This window comes from Neovison vison, chromosome 9 (assembly GCF_020171115.1).
Source record: "Neovison vison isolate M4711 chromosome 9, ASM_NN_V1, whole genome shotgun sequence".
In the NCBI taxonomy this organism is placed as follows: domain Eukaryota; kingdom Metazoa; phylum Chordata; class Mammalia; order Carnivora; family Mustelidae; genus Neogale; species Neogale vison.
Window position 1 is genome coordinate 87,922,591 of NC_058099.1, and position 19,158 is coordinate 87,941,748.

At 38.4% G+C, this 19,158-nt stretch overlaps 1 protein-coding gene across 2 annotated transcripts in view; it reads left to right on the top strand.

The window, feature by feature from the left end:
- ALDH1A1 (aldehyde dehydrogenase 1 family member A1) overlaps window positions 1–19,158 on the top strand; it is a 392,715-nt gene that overhangs the window by 215,868 nt on the left and 157,689 nt on the right. Inside the window, exons 5-6 of one of the 2 annotated variants that reach the window (XM_044265890.1) lie at window positions 3,848–3,981; window positions 9,115–9,231. The gene's annotated coding sequence lies outside the window, so the exon portion shown is untranslated. The remainder of the gene's footprint in view (window positions 1–3,847; window positions 3,982–9,114; window positions 9,232–19,158) is intronic. The other variant, XM_044265891.1, reaches the window with a different exon arrangement.

Here is a 19,158-nt window from a genome sequence, read left to right on the forward strand (position 1 = left end):
GCCCAACTCAGGGCTCAGACTCAGGACCCTGAGATCATGACCTGGGGCGAAATCAAGAGCCGGATGCTTAACCGACTGAACCATGCAGGCGCCCCAATATTTAACTATTGTTAAGGAACCAGTCATTCAGCCTACTGGACATGATATGGGTCAGATTAAGCAAGAATCGTTCGACAAAATCAAAATGGTAAAAATTTGGACATAATATGTTAAACTGAGGACAAGAACCCACCCATAACAAAAAAAATCGAAGTGTAAGCATTGCCAATATAAACAGTAGTATCTTTAAGATAAGTTCATAATAAATAATGAGTCTTTGGCAAATGACTATATAAATACACACAAAAAAACCTCATGAATCATAACTTCATTTCAACAGAGGTTATGCTTCTGAGTCATGTTTCTTATTAAAATGTACTTTATGGGCAATTTCTAAAAATTAAATGAAATCATTTAATAACTTCCATTTTAATAACACAGTGTTGATATAGAGGACCCACGTTAGCTTTCGAGTAACATATACTGATGGTGATCTTGATTACCAGAAGTTTGGATTTAGAACATCTTTCCTTATACCCTAAAATACAATCATAAGGCGTTTTGTGTTAGATGGTGAAGCAAATGCAAAATCAACATCTGTCAGAGAGTGAGCGAACATGGGAGAGGGAAGGTCAGAAGGAGAAGCAGACCCCCTGCTGATCAGGGAGCCTGATGTGGCTGAGACTCGAGTCCAGACTCCAGGATCATGACCTGAGCCAAAGGCTCAACCAACTGAGCCACCCATGCGTCCCCTACTCAGCTTCTTGATGAATCTTAGCCTCAGTCAATTTCCCAGTATTCTAGGTGGATGACAAGACCACTGACCACCTCAGGTCCCCAGAACATTCTGCTGTAGGCCAGGCCAGCCAGAGCAGAGCAGAACAACAGGCTCTCCTTAGCTTTCTTAACATAAAGGTCACATGTTCTTTTAGTGACATCAGTGCCTTTAGCACACGGCGAAATTGGGCAAGATTTTGTTCTCAAATGCAGAGCATGAGAATGAGGAAGAGAAAACTTATATCCAAGAGAGAATAATCCCATATACGTGGCGTGTACCAGGGACTGGGTGAACAGCTGACTTAGGATAAGCTGTAATTACATGGGAATAACAGTCAACAGATTAAAGCTGAAATGTCAGATTAACCACTTCTTAGTCATGGGAGTGTTAAGAAGTCCCCTACCTTCTCTGAGCAGTGATTCCCTCACCTGTAAATTTGATTAATAAAACTGAGCGAGAACATGATTTTTGAGAATTAAGTAGGGTAAAGTCTGATAGAAGCCTATAAGTAGTAGATGATAAAAATTTCTGAGATAGGGGCGCCTGGGTGGCTCAGTGGGTTGGGCCGCTGCCTTCGGCTCGGGTCGTGATCTCGGGGTCCTGGGATTGAGTCCCGCATCGGGCTCTCTGCTCAGCGGGGAGCCTGCTTCCCTCTCTCTCTCTCTGCCTGCCTCTCCGTCTACTTGTGATTTCTCTCTGTCAAATAAATAAATAAAATCTTTAAATAGGTCATATGGACTTTTCTCTTCCTCCTTTTTAATTTTTCTATTTTTTGTGGATGGTAAGGGTATGTACCAAGTAGGAGTGCCTGGGTGGCTCAGTTGGTTAAGCATCTGCCTTCAGCTCAGGTCATAATCCCTGGGTCCTGGGGTCAAGCCCCATGTCAGGCTTCTGCTGTGCGGGGAGCCTGCTTCTCCCTCTCCCTCTGCTGCTCCCCACCTCTTTTCATGTGCGTGCTCTCTATCTCAAATAAATATAATCTTAAAAAAAAGATATGTACCCATACAACATAAATACAAACAAATATCCAAACAGTGGAGTTTATGAGAAAAGAAGGTAAATGCTGATAAACATCTGATACCATACAAATGCTGTGGTAGATAAATGCTAATGATTTACCATTGATCCAATTTATTATCTAATATTATAATTGATTTGCTGTTAAACAAAATCTAGTATGTACTATAAGCTGTCTTATGTTACTCATTCCTAAGTCTCAATTTATCTGATTGGCCTATTGACATATTGGCCAATCAAAATCTACAGATTTATTTTGGTAGAAGTTACCACTAAGGTACAAGTCCTCACACAAAATGAATTTGCACCTACAAAGTCATGCCACAGTGACAGGTGACAGCTCCCCCTACTGGCCACAAGTGTAGAGGACAGTATGCATATTGGATCATTAAGAGCTTAATCTTGAAGGTATGTAGGTGAGACAGTATCTAACCATACACACATGTACACGTGCACACATACGAAAACACCATTTATTCGTATTTTCATTCCTGTCCCACATACATAGGCTTGACAAGTGCTGAGCATCTATAAGTTGATAGAATTCACATCTTTTTTTGTACTAACAGGAGTACAATTCAGGAGGACCAATTTAATAATAACCACATAAATCTGCGTTCCAAGCACCAAGACTAGATTTTAATTTCAACCAAGTATGAAGTACTCAGAAATCGATGTCTGCATTAAGTTTAAGTGCAATTAATTTTTTTTCATATTTATTAATTTTTAACTGTTCAGATTCATCTTACTTTATTGAGCTTACTTTATTGAGCTTTTCACTGATATTCATTAGATATCTACTCTGGGCCTGGCCGTAGGCTAAGCGCTAAGGAGGGAGCAATTAATGAAGCAAAATCTCTTCCTTCATGAGGGTTACATTCTATTGGAGAGAAATAAATATTCACATTAATTCACACTAATCTCTGAAGTTTTCAATGTATAAAAAATTTCAAATAAGTAAAAGTGAGTTTTAATTTTTCCTTTAATGAAACCTGGAAATATGAGTTTTAATTCTTCTATACTGCTTAGACACTATAGTTGACCTGTTTCTTAGGAAGTTGATAGATCCATTTCTAGTTTCCTGCTGATGTTTTTAAGTAAGTTCAAAAATGTTAATAGAAATATTATGAAAATCAGATACCATGAGACGAAAAATGTAAAACTCAGTGGTCCTTGTGATATGGCATTCGGTGGGAGGTATAGTCATGGAAGAGAACGTACTGCTCTTTCTTTAAGACCTCGATCCTTTTCCACTCTTCCGGTATTGGAGCCATTTCTATCACTACATTTATCATTCTCCTCATTTACAGGGAGTTACAGATAAATACTAAATAAAGCATGATTTACAAAATCCCCATAATCCTTGAAAGAGCAGGAAAGATTGTCAAAACAAAAATGCCTGTGCACAGACCCTGGTGGGGGGTTGTGTTGAAGGTTACCTTCTGTGAAAGCTCTGTTTTTAAGCTACTCAGATTAGATTTTTGAAACCAAAAGGTTACCTTCCCAAGGCTGCTATGTGAGCATATTAATTAAGTCCAGAGCGGGCCACAGAATGCTCTTGTGTTACCATTGAGTTGGAGGCTGGCGTTGAATACCATTGGGTCAAAAAGTGCTTGAGTACCAGGAGGCGTGAGATCCAGAGTTCCCAGCTGCTCTTCTGCTTCAGGACAACAGCTCAATGAGAAATGGGTGGCTTGCGTGGTGGGGTTATGGGCATTGGGGAAGGTGTACTATGGTGAGTGCTGTGAAGCGTGTAAACCTGGTGCTTCACAGACCTGTATCCCTGGGGCTATTAATACATATATGTTAATACGTTAATTTAAAAAGAAAAATAAATAAATACATTTTATAAAAAAGAAAGAAAGAAAGAAAGAAATGGGTGGCTTGACAGTTACTGTGTCTGTCTACAACAAGGGGCTTGTGGAGGTGTCATCCTACAGCATGTGCCCATGTACTAAGGACCAGAGCTCACACAGGTTTTAAGGATCCTCCAAACTTTTCTCTTCTCTACAGAATGACCATGAGAGGAACACAAAAATACTAAAGAGACTTTTTGAAGCATTTCATGACCAAGTGATACAGAAAGGAACCAACACTGGCAAGATATAGTGAAGATAATGTCTGAAAGTAAACTGTCTTCCAGAAAGGTAATTCTGCATAACATACTAAGTAGGCCCACAGAGATGATTACAACCCGCCAAGAAAATAAACAGCTCCCTTCGAATATTAAACTTCATTATTGCTGTGTTTTTCACACATTCTTCTCTTCTGCTCTTTTCTAGCTTTCTACTCAGTTGGGAAAAGAAATGATTCAAAACGATTTGCAGCAAACTTCTTCACATAAAGTAAAATATGCTATGGGTAGATGCTAGTTCTTTCTCAGCCTTCAAGATTCTTACCCTAGTTCTAAAGAGTAATGTTTCCGATGACCGCCATGCCCTATTTGAACTGTTTTTCCTCATTTGCAGAAAACTATTAAATAAGAATCACATATTTTTAAAAATAATAAAAAATAATTTAAAAATAATAAAAAATAATCACATATTTTTAAAAGTCTGAAAGAGCTGTTGTAGGTCATTTAGAGAATTATTCAAAGTCTGAAAGAGCTGTTGTAGGTCATTTAGAGAATTCCATATTATTTCAAGTGTCCTGTTGATATTTGGTTTACTAAAAGAGGAAACAAAGAATTTCCACAGCCGGAAGTCACTTAGGAAACCTTCACTCTCTGAGACAGTCCTATGCTGTAAGACAGAGTACTCATCCCGCACATACCTAACTGGAGAATTAGGTTAGGCAAACAGGTCTCATTGACTCAAATCAAGGTGTCAGCAGAATGGCATTCCTTTCCAGAGACTCTAGGGCAGAATTTGTGTCCTGCCTTTTCCAGCTTTTGAAAATGCCCACATGCCCCAGTTCTCCCCCCAGCTTTGAAGCCAGCAACACAGCATCTTTCTGATGCCTCTTCCATGTCACATCTCTGTCCCCGACTCTCTTCTGTCTCTCTCTTCCACTTTTAAGGACCTTTGGGATGACATTAGCCCCACCCATGTAATCCAGAAGAAACCCTTAATTTAAGATCAGCTGATAAGCAACCTTAACTGTATCTGCAATTTTTAGTCCCCCTTTGCCATGTAACCATAACTTATTCACAGGATTTTGGGGTTAGGACATCCGTGGGAGAACATCTTGGGGTGCTACTCTTCTGCCTACTGCAGAGACAGTGGGTGAGTGGTATTTCAGTAAACTTGATAATAATATAGGGTCACTTTATAAATCCACATAACAAAACTTGAATTAAACCTTCAACCTGACCTCCAGATAATGGGGTGAGGTAATAGCTCGTTTGGGCCACAACTAATAGGACCAGATGCTACATCTGAATTGATCATCTCTATGCTGACGATTCACTCGATTTATACTCCAACATGCAGACATGATATTACTCTTAGTCCCCAAAAATACACTTTAAAGTTTCTGAGACCATAATTGACTTTAAAGTCTATTTTTCTATCATTTACAAAGATGACAAAAATGTTTGAATGGGAAAAACCCTTATTCTTCCCTTTTCCTTTCATCTTCTTCCAGTGTAAGTAGGCTCTGATGAAGAAAATGATTAACTTAGGGAAGAAAAGGAAAAAAACTCCTTCACCAAGCAAATAAACAAACAAAGGGAACTAGGAGAGAGAAAAGACAGATTTCAAAAAAGTGTACTTCACTCATCATGATTTGAGCCTGGTGGAGTTTTGGTGAGACACTTTGATCAGATTCTTGCTATACCATGCCTCAAATTTCATTTCTAGCTTTTGTGAATAATAACCCCTTTTTTCCAACTGCAATTAATGAAGCGAAGTGCTAGCTTCTAGGATTAGAAAGGAAAATACAACACAGTATGGGCATAAGGACATATAATTTCAGGGAAGTAAAGGAAGTGTGTTAAGAAAGTTGTTTATGGATTATTAAGGAAACACTAAGAATGGGTATCTAACACATCTTGGAGAAGAAAAATGAAAACAGATTCGGGAATAACTTCCTAGCATATAGATGCCTGAGCTAAATACTAGCGTTTAAGCAAGTATGAGTCAGGCCTTAGGAGAAAAGTATAGTAACTAAGTCAGACTCTAGGCAAACCATGAACTAAAGAAAAGAAAGTGATGGAACCCCTGTGTATTGGGAACTCCAAGCTTCTCATCCTTAGCATGGCCAACTTCTTCTCACTCTCAAAGATTCACTTCAAAAGCCACCTCCTCTGGAAGTCTTTCCTGACCAACCATACTGAATCCAAACTCCCCAGTAATTCATTAACAAAGTACCCAATTTCCTTCTTTACTGGTATTTCTTACAGTCTTTAATTGTGTTCATATATATGTTTCGTTTTTTGCTTCTCTTCTCCCTTACTAGAGTGTAAACTATCAAGTACCACCACCATTGCATTTTTCTAGAATCATTCAGTAATGGAATATCCACAGTGCACAGTGATTTTTTAAAAGATTTTAATTTATCTATTTAAGGAGAGAATGAGAGAGAGAGAGAGATCATGAGCAGGGGGAGGGGTAGTGGGAGATGCCGACTCCCCACCGAACAGGGAGCCTGACATGGGACTCAATCCCTGAACCTTGGGATCACAACCAGAGCTGAAGGCAGAAACCCAACTGACTGAGCCACCTATGTGCCCCCACAGTGATTTTTGATGATAATTTATTGTCAGGCTTTTCCCTATTCTTCCTCTTATTTCTGCTGATGATGAACTACAAGAAATCAGTGTGGAGTTGGAAAAAGTCCAGGAAAGTTTGAAACTTGCACATAGCCATCCAAATGCAACAGTGTCCCCAGGGAAGGTAATATCCTGGGATTTGCTTGTAGCCCAGAACAAGAGAGCATAAACAAGCTTGGGAGTGTAATCCTTTCTCATGGCTTTAGAATAACTAGAATCATTTTTAGCAGTGTTAATCTGGCCACCCTTTGAGTAATAGCCTTCTGATGTTTGCATTTGTCATACAAGAAAACAGACTAAAAAACTGATACCATCATGTTACTTAACATCCATGGCGAATATATTTGAGGCATTTATTTCACAGATGCACAAACACATATATGCCGATTCTCCTACAGATCTATTTTTACCCCTCAAAAAGTTCTTTAGAAAATTACTTCACCATATTGTGTGGAGATATAGGCTCTAGCTGTTATGGGTAAAGCACATTCTCAAGATAAGCAACTCATTAAATTCTGTATCTCAGCCTGAGAATCTTCGAAACTGTATCTTTGCACTCTGAAATCTATTCTATCTGACTTTGGGGGAAATAGACAGATACGTTCCTATTTAGAGGTCTACCAAATCACTGCTTATACCTAAGACAAAACCCATCTTGTATGTTAATGATTTAGGCCTTAAGGTAAAACAGCTGAGGAAAAATACTTTAAAAGAAATAAGACAACAAGACTATCATTTTCTTCATAAGGGCTTTAGTACTATTTTAAAAGCAAAAACTTGGGACTCCTGGGTAGCTCAGTTGGTTGGACGACTGCCTTCGGCTCAGGTCATGATCCTGGAGTCTGAGGATCGAGTCCCGCTTCAGGCTTCCAGCTCCACGGGGAGTCTGCTTCTCCCTCTGACCTTCTCCTCCCTCATGCTCTCTCTCACTCTCTCTCTCTCAAATAAATAAATAAAATCTTTAAAAGTAAATAAATAAATAAAAATAAAAGCAAAACTCTGAAACCTAATAGGTAGACAGATAGATAGACATAGATAAATAGATATATAACAGTGTATTTTCCCAGAAAAACTAGAGGACATCAGTTGCATTCTTTCCCTCATCAGAGTCTTTGCCCCTCAATTATTGGTCTTGCAACTGATTTTTAATTTCTAATAGAATTACTGATTTTCAGAGGTGCAGTGTGACCATCCACTTTCTCACAGAAGGCCATCAATTCCCATGCTGTATTTGCATTTTTAAATCACTTCAGGGCCCCTGGGTAGGTAGCTTAGTCAGTGAAGTGTCTGTCTGCAGCTCAGGTCGTGATCCCAGAACACTGGTCCCGCTCCCTGCTCAGCGGGAAGCCTCCTTGTCCCTCTACCTCTGCCCTTCCCCCTGCTTGTGCTCTCTCTCGTTCTTGCTGTCTCTCAAATAAAATAAAATCTTTAAAAAAATAAAAATAAATTTATTTCTATATAACAAATATTTATTTTACTTTAATGTTCGACCTCGGATTTACTTCAGTGTTTACAAAATTCCCCTCTGTAAGCAGGATCCTCTGAGACCTCGTGTGGTAGTTAGTGGATAATCGTGGCAGAGACCACCATAGATGTTGTGGAGAAAGAATGTTTCCAATCCTGGAACTGTCAATACTTATCTCTGATACAAGAGAGAACAGGAAAATAACTTTAACAGAGGAAAAAGTTTTGTGAAAACAATCACATTATAACTAAATAGTATTTCTGAAAATGCATAGAGTATCCCCAAAACGGATCTTGAAATTAATCAAATAATTCTACTTTTTAAGCTTTGTAGCAGCTGATAAATTACCATGGAGTCCATAGGAAATATTTCAAGATGACTTGCAAATTAATGAGTTACTAAGCCAAGTTCAAAGCTCAAGACACCCCTGAAAATTTCTGAGAAACACGTAACTTTTGACTTTGTAAACCTTAGAAGAGGATTAATTTTATGACAAGAATTACATTTAAGAATGCAATTATATGTATGAATTTTATTTTAACTTACTTTTACCCCCCCAAATCCATACTCTTACTCCATACTTCTTTAATGCGTCGATTTCATAGCATCGTAGCAAATTAAACACGAGAACAGTTGGCTAACATCATTTAAATTTACCAGAACAAAATATCAACTAGATATGTAAATTGTGACTTAAAGAATATATCAAAATATTACTCCCACTGGCTGTAAAAATAATTGCTGAAAATTGTCCTGTTGCAGAACTTTTAAGAATCTATGCTACTAAAATTAATGGTGATGTAGTGATGTTTCTCTAACATTTAGATCATTAATTAAATGTAATTAATTGTTTCTTGATGGGAGAATAATTTTAGAAGACAATTGGATAACTCAGTGGCAGAGATGGTGTCTCTTTCACTTGCATGATATTTGTGAATAACCACAGTCCAGGGAAGAATACCATGGAAAAGTGTCTTAGGATTATGATGGAAGATAGGAGACGCGTTGTGGTTGGTGGGAAGTCTAGAGGGACAGATATTTGAAAATCCTGGAAAACCTAGCCCTCCAGGACACCGATGACATAACACTCTCATTCTGTCCTAGGAACAGCAAGGAGTTTATGTGACAGATAGCTAGTACCTGGTGAGCTGGCATCCGTCGACTTCTCATCTGAGGACCTCGAACATATCTTCCTTCAGCCCGTCTCTTCAGAATAGACAGGTACTGCAACGAAACATTTATTAGATGTGCAAGCAGCGCTGTATTTGCCTTCCCAAACCTCAATTCAAAAAAAAAAAAAAAGAAAAAGGAATCAAGTATGCATGTTTTTCTTATCTTTTATAGGAGAAAAGCTTGGATAATACAATGTATTGCTTTGAAAGGATGCTCAGTAACATAGTAAAAGGTGACACGGTGACATTTTAATATAGACTTTTTCTTGTGCTCTTTACCATAATCAAGACTGTGGTTAATGTGTGTAGCATAGCTGATTAGAACATTGGGATAATCATAGGTTTGATTTCCGTGTGGGCCGTTTGGTATATATCTCTCACTGGGCTTTAATTAAAGCAGTTAATTATCTTCCAAATGCTAAGGGCAAGAAAATGTTGATGGATTAAATCTTAAATCTTGACAGGCTACTAAAAACAGATGTGGAATTAAAATGGCCCCTATCAACTTTATCTATAAAGTATCCTGTTGCTAATATCAGTGTCTTAATAAGCATTTAAATGTCATGATTCTGTTTCAAATTTTATACCTTTATTTCCCCCCCTCCCCACTGGTTGAAAGTTGAAGTTGAGCAGGTTAGTTAATGATGAAGTTTGCTCTCAAAAGTTATTGTGTATAATTCTGATGACCTAAGTACAAGAGTGGTACAGTCTAGATGAAGAATTTAAGTAGTTGCTGCATCAAGACCACCCATGGACAAAATGAAACCTTTAATGAAAAATCTCAACAGCAGACATATCTTAAAATAAAACAATGGGATTATTTGCTAAAACATCATATGTCTATATGTATTTCCACAAATCATATCATAGCAGAAAGTGCAGACAGTTTTAGGGGAAACTTCTTCTCATCTTTGAAAGGAGAAAGCATAAAATTTGAGAAACGATTCTGACTATTTCCAAAATGTCAGTAACAATTTGCTAAAGAAGTCAGGAAATAAAAATTGTGTTACAGCGGTGCAGAACTGAATCAGAGCAAAGCGCTGTGGTTCCGTGGAGTTACGGCGGCTGAGTTGGCGTTTCTGCAGCTCTGGGAGATGCAGACACGAGCGTGTAGCCCTAAATAAACATGGTCCCAGCTCACTTACCAAATTTTATTTTAAAAATTTTCAAGCCAACATTGAACTGTTTTGTCAGTGTAAAACACAGTTAGTTGGCGTCACGTGCATATCTGATCCAATGACTCTCCTGACTCTTGAATTCTTCTTGTAATTTCCCAGCTTCTTGACCATTTAAATTTTGACCCTGGAGGGGTGCCTGGGCAGCTCGGTCCCTAAAGGGGCTGGCTCTTGATTTCCTCTCAGGTCATGGTGCCAGGGTCCTAGAGTTGAACCCCATTTGGAGCTCTGAGCTCAGCAGGGGTCATGCTGGAGGATTATTTCTCTCTCTCTCCCTCAGCCCCTCCCCCTGCTCACATGCTCACTGTCTCTAAAAGAAAGAAAGAAAGAAATCTTTAAGAAAATAAAAATAAAAATAAACTTTGTCCATGGAGCAAACGGTGGAAGGGAACCTGAGTAGTGGTTACGCAGAAAGTTCAAAGCTTCTGTCAGAAATGACCTAATTGGTTTGAGCAGGTCCCCGTTACATACTGTGAAATGTCAGCTGCTCAGCAAGGAATCCATTATCTGTTCACGTAATGATGCTGAAGTATCTGAGCACAAGAAAGCAGCTGGTCTCAGGTCGGCAAACAGTTGATTTCATGAAGATTTTGGAAGAATGTACCAGAGAACCATGAAAAATAGGTTGGGGAGTTATGAATGTATGAGACATATTCTTGAATTTTATTTTTTGTATCATTCACGAGTTAATGAAATTATTGCTTTCCAGGGAGGGTCATAGCTTGTAACAAATCCTGCCTTATTGGAGATTTTTTTTTTCCAATTTATTTATTTTCAGAAAAACAGTATTCCTTATTGGAGATTTGCATAAAAAAGACAATTCTATGAAACAGCTGAAAGCTCAGCAAGGAGAGAAATAATAGCGTGAGACCTCAATTATATTCCCCTGCTTTTTAATAGGCACTGCCAAGTTTCCTACAAATATCTTATTTTATTTTGATTTTCTGTGAATATCAACTGATCTCAAGGTTGTAATTTTATTTTTAAAAATCTGACAATTTATCCAGATATATGTTCTTGCAGTTGAATGGGAAGAAACCAGAGAGGGAGACTCTAGACTCCGGGAAACAAACTGAGGGTTACAGAAGGGCGGGGGTGGGGGATAGGGTAACCGGGTGATGGGTATTAAGGAGGGCACGTGTTGTGATGAGCATTGGGTGCTATACACTACTAATGAATGATCTACTATATGTAGATCAGAAACCAATGATCTCTATGTTGGCTAACTGAACATAATAATAATTTTTAAAAAAAGAAAAGAAAAAAAATGACAATTTAAACTCCTGGCTAGCAAAGGGACACCCTATCCTAATAAATCCAAAGCCATGAAAGTAGTATTTTCTAAGGCGTAATGGGACTCCAAACTTTTAAATCAGTTTTACTTAATGTAACATGTGACCTGTTACTCAGAATGCCTTAATTCCTGTATCAAAATGTATTATTTTGATCCTCAAAGTCTTCGTGACTTCCTAAACTGTGTTGTTGATGAATTTGTGCCACATCTTTTCAGAAATCTTATGATGCCTAAAACTCACTACATAGAGAATCCTCAAGACATAGAGAAATTAACACTAGATTGCATCAGAAACGGCAAACTCCCTGAAGTATCCCACAATTGCTGACAAGTGAGATAATTTGTGACATTAATTCTGTACTTTCCACATCTATAATCTGTGTTCTGACTCTGTTTATAAACCGACCCATGGGGCTATTATGAAAAATAGATTTCTCCTAAAATTATAAGTTATTTAAAGAATAAAACTGACATTAAGTAAATACACAATATCTGTTGAAAGTTTTAGTATATACCAGATGCTGTTTTTGTTAATCAGCTTTATCATGATTTAATTTCACTAAAATGAGCTCTTCACAAAGGTGAACTTTTTTCTACTAAAAGGACCCCTTTAAGTGTACAATTCAGTGAGTTTTAACAAATGTGTGTACCGGGTAACAAACACCATGATCAAGACACAAAGATTTCATCACTTGAAAACATTCCCTATCCCACACCCTCCTCTAGACACCCATTGATCTTTTGATTATACAGGCCTATTCTAGAATTTTCTATCAATGGAATTAGTCAGTAGGTACCATTTTATGTTTGGGTTTTCCATTTTTATTTTTATTTTTTTAAGATTTTATTTATTTATTTGACAGACAGAGATTACAAGTAGGCAGAGAGGCAGGCAGAGAGACAGAGAGGAGGAAGCAGGCTCCCTGCTAAGCAGAGAGCCCGATGCGGGGCTCGATCCCAGGACCCTGAGATCATGACCTGAGCCGAAAGCAGAGGCTTTAACCCACTGAGCAACCCAGGCACCCAGGATTTTCTATTTTTAATCAGCATAATGGTTTTGAGAATCACCCATATTTTTGCATTTCCATAGGTCATGCCTTTCTATTTCGAGCATTCTTGCTGTATGGATAGACTAGAATTCCTTTCCCCATTTGCCTATTGTTAGGCTATTGTGAACAAGTGCTACAAATATTTATGAAAACATCTTTGTATAGACATGTTCTTATTCCTCTTGAGTAAATATCAACAAGTAGAATTGCTGGGTCATGTGATAAACTTGTGCTTAAGTTCCAAATGCTTTTTTAAACTCCAAAAATGCTGTTGTGAGAAAAAAGAATAGGGTTTCTTCTATCATCAAACACATGCAAACTTAACTGGGTTTAGATAAAAAGTCTTTGAGCCTTGGTTTAAACAACATGCATTTAAAATCCATTTTTATGATTCATGAATCTAGGTGTAACTTAGTTGGCCCTCTAATCAGGATCCCACAAAGTTGTAATCAAGATGTTGGTCAGGTGGTGGTCCTTTGTAGAGTTTGGGATCCTGTTCCAAGTTCACATGGCTGTTGGCAGAAATCAGGGTTCTTTGTGGTTGTAGGACTGAGGTTCTTATTTTCTTGCCAGCTGTTATCAGGGAGCTGAGCTCAACTACTAGAGGCTGGCCAGTTCCCATGTGGCCTTCCCACAGACCTCCCGCAACATGGAGCCCACTTGCTGAAGGCTAGTATGATAATCTCTCTGACTTCCAGGACAGACCTAACCCCTCTTTTAGAGGGCTCACCTAATTAGGCCTGGCCCACACAAGATAATCTCCTCTTTATTTAACTCAAAGTCAACTGATGATGGACCTTAATTATATCTAAAAAACTCCTTTTACTGTAAAATGTAACATAATCATGGGAGTAATACCTCATTATATTCAAGCTTATCTGTACTCAAGGACAGAAGATTATACAGAACATGTGTATTAAGGGTCACATATCTTGGAGGTTATTTTAGAATTCTGTCTGCTACACAAGGCAATACATCGGATTTATTCAAGTTTGTGGACTTTATCTCTATACGTCTCTTAATTTGAATGGTTATTTTTCTGAGCAAAATAGAGTACTCATTTTGCCCCACAAAGGAAACACTTGAACTTCCATTGCCTTAGAAGGATCATGCCACATGTTTTTGTTCTGTTAATAGAAGTGTCTACTTTAATCATTTTAAAACAAACACTTTAAGAAAATATCTTGTTTTTTGAATCTGAGTAATTTCCTGGCTATGATAATGGTTTTTTGTGACATTAATTTCTTTGATTTTGGATTTGTTTGTTTCTTTTGAGTTATCATCTAAAAGTTACTTAAATGAGTTTAGATCTACTCTTGGATATATCTTACGTTAATAATACTGTTCTCCCTTAGCATGGGATGTATATCAAAGGACACCACTCACAACAGATGGCCCATAAAGCAGAGGAGCTAAAAGAGAACTAGAAGGATAAAGCAATAAAGAATTTTCCCTTTCAAAATTAAATGTAAATCAGGTCAAACTCTTCTTAATTTGGAAGGCAATGAGATGGTGTAGTCCATAAACAGAAATGTTAATAACATCTGGTTAAGCATAGACATAAAACTCAAAAGCATGTCAAAGACGTAATTTATCCCAAGCAAATTCTGCAGATTGGTGGAGATTTGGGAATCGTTTCTCTAATCTGTTCAACTAATCCCAAGTGCTGTGCCAGATCTTAGTTTTAGATTTTTGGACTGTAACACTGAACTCTTTCAACACTGAATTAAATGCTACTTTATAACTTTCTGTGCTAAATATATGAGGGGTAAGGATATTTCTTTTTTTTTAGCAGTCATTTTTAAAGAAACTTTTATTTGTTTGTTTGTTTGTTTATTTATGGAGGAAGGGACATAGAGGGGAGAAAGGGAGGGAGATAATCTCATGCAGACTCCATGCTGAGCTTAGAGCCCAACACGGGGCTTGGATCCCAGGACCGTGACACCATGACCTGAGCCAAAAACAAGAGTCTGACGCTTAACTGACTGAGCCACCAAGGTGCCCTCTAAAGAAACTTTTAATGTATATACAATGATTTAATATATGTACACATTGTGAAATAATTACCATAACCAAGTTAATTAATGCATTCAACATCTCTCATAGTTACCATTTCTTTTTTTTTTTTTTTAAGATTTTTATTTATTTATTTGACCGAGAGAGATCACAAGTAGGCACAGAGGCAGGCAGAGAGAGAGGAGGAAGCAGGCTCCCTGCTGAGCAGAGAGTCCAATGCAAGGCTCGATCCCAGGACCCTGGGATCATGACCTGAGCCGAAGGCAGAGGCTTTAACCCACTGAGCCACCCAGGTGCCCCCATTTCTTTTTCATTTTTTGGGAAATACTTCATTTTATCCCAAGGAGAAAATATAAAGTCAGAAATCCAAATGAATGCATTTCTAGAAAACTCCATATGAATAAAAGAAAATAATTATATATATTATTGAACAAATTATTTCACAAAGAAAGCATTAATGTTTGATTTTAGAATATTCTTAAATTACATTGCTATGATCCAATCTCCCTAGTCAAAAAAAAAAAATCCAAATAAAACAACACAGAGGAACATGAATTTGTTTAACTCTTTGGAAAGTCAACTAAAATAATTTAGCCAAGGCCAAAAGATTCTACTATAGTTCAGTGATAAGAAAGTTGGTTTCTCCATTCTGCAGACCTATTCTCTATGACTCCCTGCATTATCCCATCCTTTCTAGTCTCTGGAACATTATCACAAAGGCCCTTTCTGTACTTTATTAGTTTGATCCAAGCTGAGGCAAAGAAAAACAAGTCTTCCAATATTTATTTTTATCCTTTCTGATGACTATGAAACATAGTTAATGGGCAAAGGGAGTTATCATAATAAATACAGTAAGACAAAAGAAAACAAAATGAGGAAACCAGCAATGCCTGATATCACAGCAAGATTATCTAACCAAACTGGCAAGATCTTAGAGAATTGTCAAGGGAATGTCAAGGGGTGGTTGAAAGTTGATTCCATTTATCCTAATTGTCTAGAAATTATAATGGCGTAGGAACAAAAACATACACAAACTGAATCTCAAATGTCCATTTGAAAGCTAGATAGTCCACTTAACTACCTGTGACTTTGAATGCGTTTATTACCGTCTATATGTTAAAGCATTCTCATCTTTGAATGAGAGTAAAAGAGTACCTCCATCACAGGGTGCTGATGAGAAGAAAAGTGGAAAGATTTTAGGGGCAGGCCTTATTGAGTGTTCTTGCCCAATACATTTTAGCTGTTACCATTATGTGGTAATCATAAGCTTGAAACTGCATTAAAAACATTATAAAAAACAGGTAATAATGGTTTTTTTTCTACTGTATTATACACAATGCATTTTCTGCCCTGTATTGAGACAGAAAATATTAAATGTTTTCAATGTTTCAAATATTAAATGTTTTCAAATATCTTTTCTAAGAAAAAATTTAGAATTTCAGCGATGGAAATAGTAACACTGTTTATTTGCAAATAATTTCATGCTTTCTAAATGTTTAACTCAAAAGGCAGTTACTAAGTTTCTACCTTGTATAAACCCCCTTCTCTGCACTCTAAAGCTCTAGAAGTGAATGAAAACACAGTGTCCTCAGAGGTGTAATAATAACAGAAAACATTTACTGCACGTTTATTTACTGCATGGGAAGGTGCTCTGCCAAGGAATTTATGTGCATGTGTATCATTCATTTCTGACATTACTGTCAGTTATGTGATGTTAGCACTGCCTTTTTCCAAGTGAGAATATAGAGATATGGAAGGTTGGTCAGGCTCATAGCTAGCTAGTAGAAAAGTGGGATTCAGTTGGGTCCAGGCAGGGAAATACTAAGCCTTAATATGAAGTATTAATAGTTAATACATAGGAACACCTGGGTGGCTCAGTCGGTTAAACATCTGCCTTCAGCTCAGGTAGTGATCCTAGGGTCCTGGGATGGAGCCCATGTTGAGTCCCTGCTGAGCAGGAAGCCTGCTTCTCCCTCTCCTTCTGACCCCTACTTGTGCTTGCTCTCTCTCTCAAAAAAATAATGAAATCTTTAAAAAATACTTCATATATAAAACAATGGTTTTCTGAATCCAGTTAGCCATGAAGCATCATTTTTAAGGTGAAGACATATGACCTGACGTGGACCTCTTTTTTTCCCCATCTGCAGCCTCTCCACATGTCCTGAAGGGGCTTGGTTTAGACAATCATGTATGAGAATTACATTGAGAAAGTCAGAGTATTTCTAACAGGTAAAGGAAAATAAAGAGAAATGAAAAGAAAAGCAACAAGACTGAGGAAAGGGAAGGAGATCAATGTTTGGGGAAAGAATCAGGTTTGGGGTTTTCCTTAGAATTTGGGGCACTGTAAACCAATAGCCAGTAGGTGGCGCTAGAGTATGCATCTTCCAACATCTAAAAGGTTGGCTGGTTCGCCTTCCTCCTGCTTACAAAACAAAACAAAAGCCAAAAAAAAAAAAAAAAAAAAAATCTCAGAACTGATCGAATACTGGAAGTTGAGCACTGAGTATATGTTAGCGATGCCAGCTTTAAACTATTCTCTATGAAAGCAGACTATTTGAAATGGGGTGCTGTTGTGAGGAAAAGCTAGAATGCCAACCCTGCATCTTCATCTTGCGTCCTGTTCTCTTCCTCTCTGGTTTCTTTCCGGTATTCACCAGAGACGTTTTCTGGGGCCGCGTCCGAGGTCGAGTCAGTGGAACTTTAGAGATGCCCAGCTGCGCAAAATAAACGCAATATAAGGGGGGTAAAAAAATGCTCACATTCCCCAACTCCTTTGTCAGACTGAAATAAAGAATGAGAACAATAAAGTTTCAGTCTAATATGAGACTTTAGTTAATAACACACTGACAGGGGCCCCTGGGTGGCTCAGTGGGTTAAAGCCTCTGCCTTCGGCTCGGGTCATGATCCCAGGGTCCTGGGATCGAGCCCCGCATCGGGCTCTCTGCTCACCAGGGAGTCAGCTTCTCCTCTCTCTCTGACTGCTTCTTTGCCTACTTGTGATCTCTGTCTGTCAAATAAATAAATAAAAGCTTAAAAAAAAAGAACGCACTGACAGGTAAAAAAAAAAAAACCAACTTTTAAAATTTTCAACCAATGAACACAGTCCTACATTCCCAAGAAACGGAAAAGCTGACAAAATAATAGCTCTTTCCTTCCTGGCCGGGGATGGTCTCCAACATACACATGCTCACTGAAGTGTCATTGGTGCCGATTAGACTTTCTGGTTTGTTGAGGAATGATCACTTGCCGTTTGCAACGATATCTTTCCATTTAACTACATATGACTATTTGACAAGGCATTTATAAAAAGCAAACCTATCTCCACTGGTTTCTTAGCAAAAGCAACATTCACCTGCTTATTATTCCTGGCAAGATCTTTCCACCATAGTCTCGCCTGCCCATGGGAGGCAAGAGATGATTTCATTTCTTTCATACACTAAAGGATATGCTAGTACAGAAGGTTTAGAAAGATTGAGAGAGAACACAAAACATCTGTGTAAGTAGAATGACATAATTTTTAAATAAATGCGCAACATTTGTAATCTAAGTTTCCTCCTGCCTCTGACTTCAGATTTCAGAAATTAAAAAACTGTGATTGTAATAATATTATAAAGGTCAGGCCACTGATGGAGGCTTTGGGCACTCCCTTCACTCACCCACAAACTGGACAGTATATTCGGGAAGGACCTTGCCCTCCTTTATCAGGCATTTCAGGTTATGAGGGGAGGGCACTCTTGTAAAAGTTATGAAATTGTAGAATTGAGATATTAGTTCGTGCTTTGCCCTTGATGCACTTTCCCCCACTCAAGCGCACTCCAAGAGGGCGGCGAGCCCTTCGTGTTTTCTGGCCTCATAGGAGGTTTGTGCTATAGGACAGAACGGATTGTCTTTCTGGCCCTCCTGGAAGGTAGGGGGAAAGGAGACCAGTGCCTGTGGTACAGAGGAGGGAGGGGATGCATCCTCTGCAGGCAAGGGTGGAAAAGGAGATCTGGCATTCCCAGTTGGAACCTAGAGCTTAATCCCTCAATCCCTCCGAGCATTTCCGGAGATGAAGGGAGTTTTTGATTAGGTGGGGGGGGGGGCTCTATATTGTTGCCTGAGTCAGCAATCTAGGCTCAGGTTCTTAGCCTTTGCAAAGCTGACTGGGCTTCCAGGTGAAACAGAAAGCCAGGGCTCTCAGATGGCAGTAGCCCTGTATGAGCTGAAACAAGGCATCTTAGAGGGATCCAAATGGGTACAAGATGGAAGGGCTTTCCTTCGACGCCCTCTTTTTCATAAGATGACTGCTCGCTTACTCACACCCAGATAGAGTCCGACTGAATTACCATGGGACTGGAGCTCAGAGAAAGGTCTAAGTTAATTTTAAATAGAAGTACTCTCTCTGAGATTTTGAGCTAAGATTTATAATTTCCCTCAAACTTAGTTTCTCATCCTGAGATTTT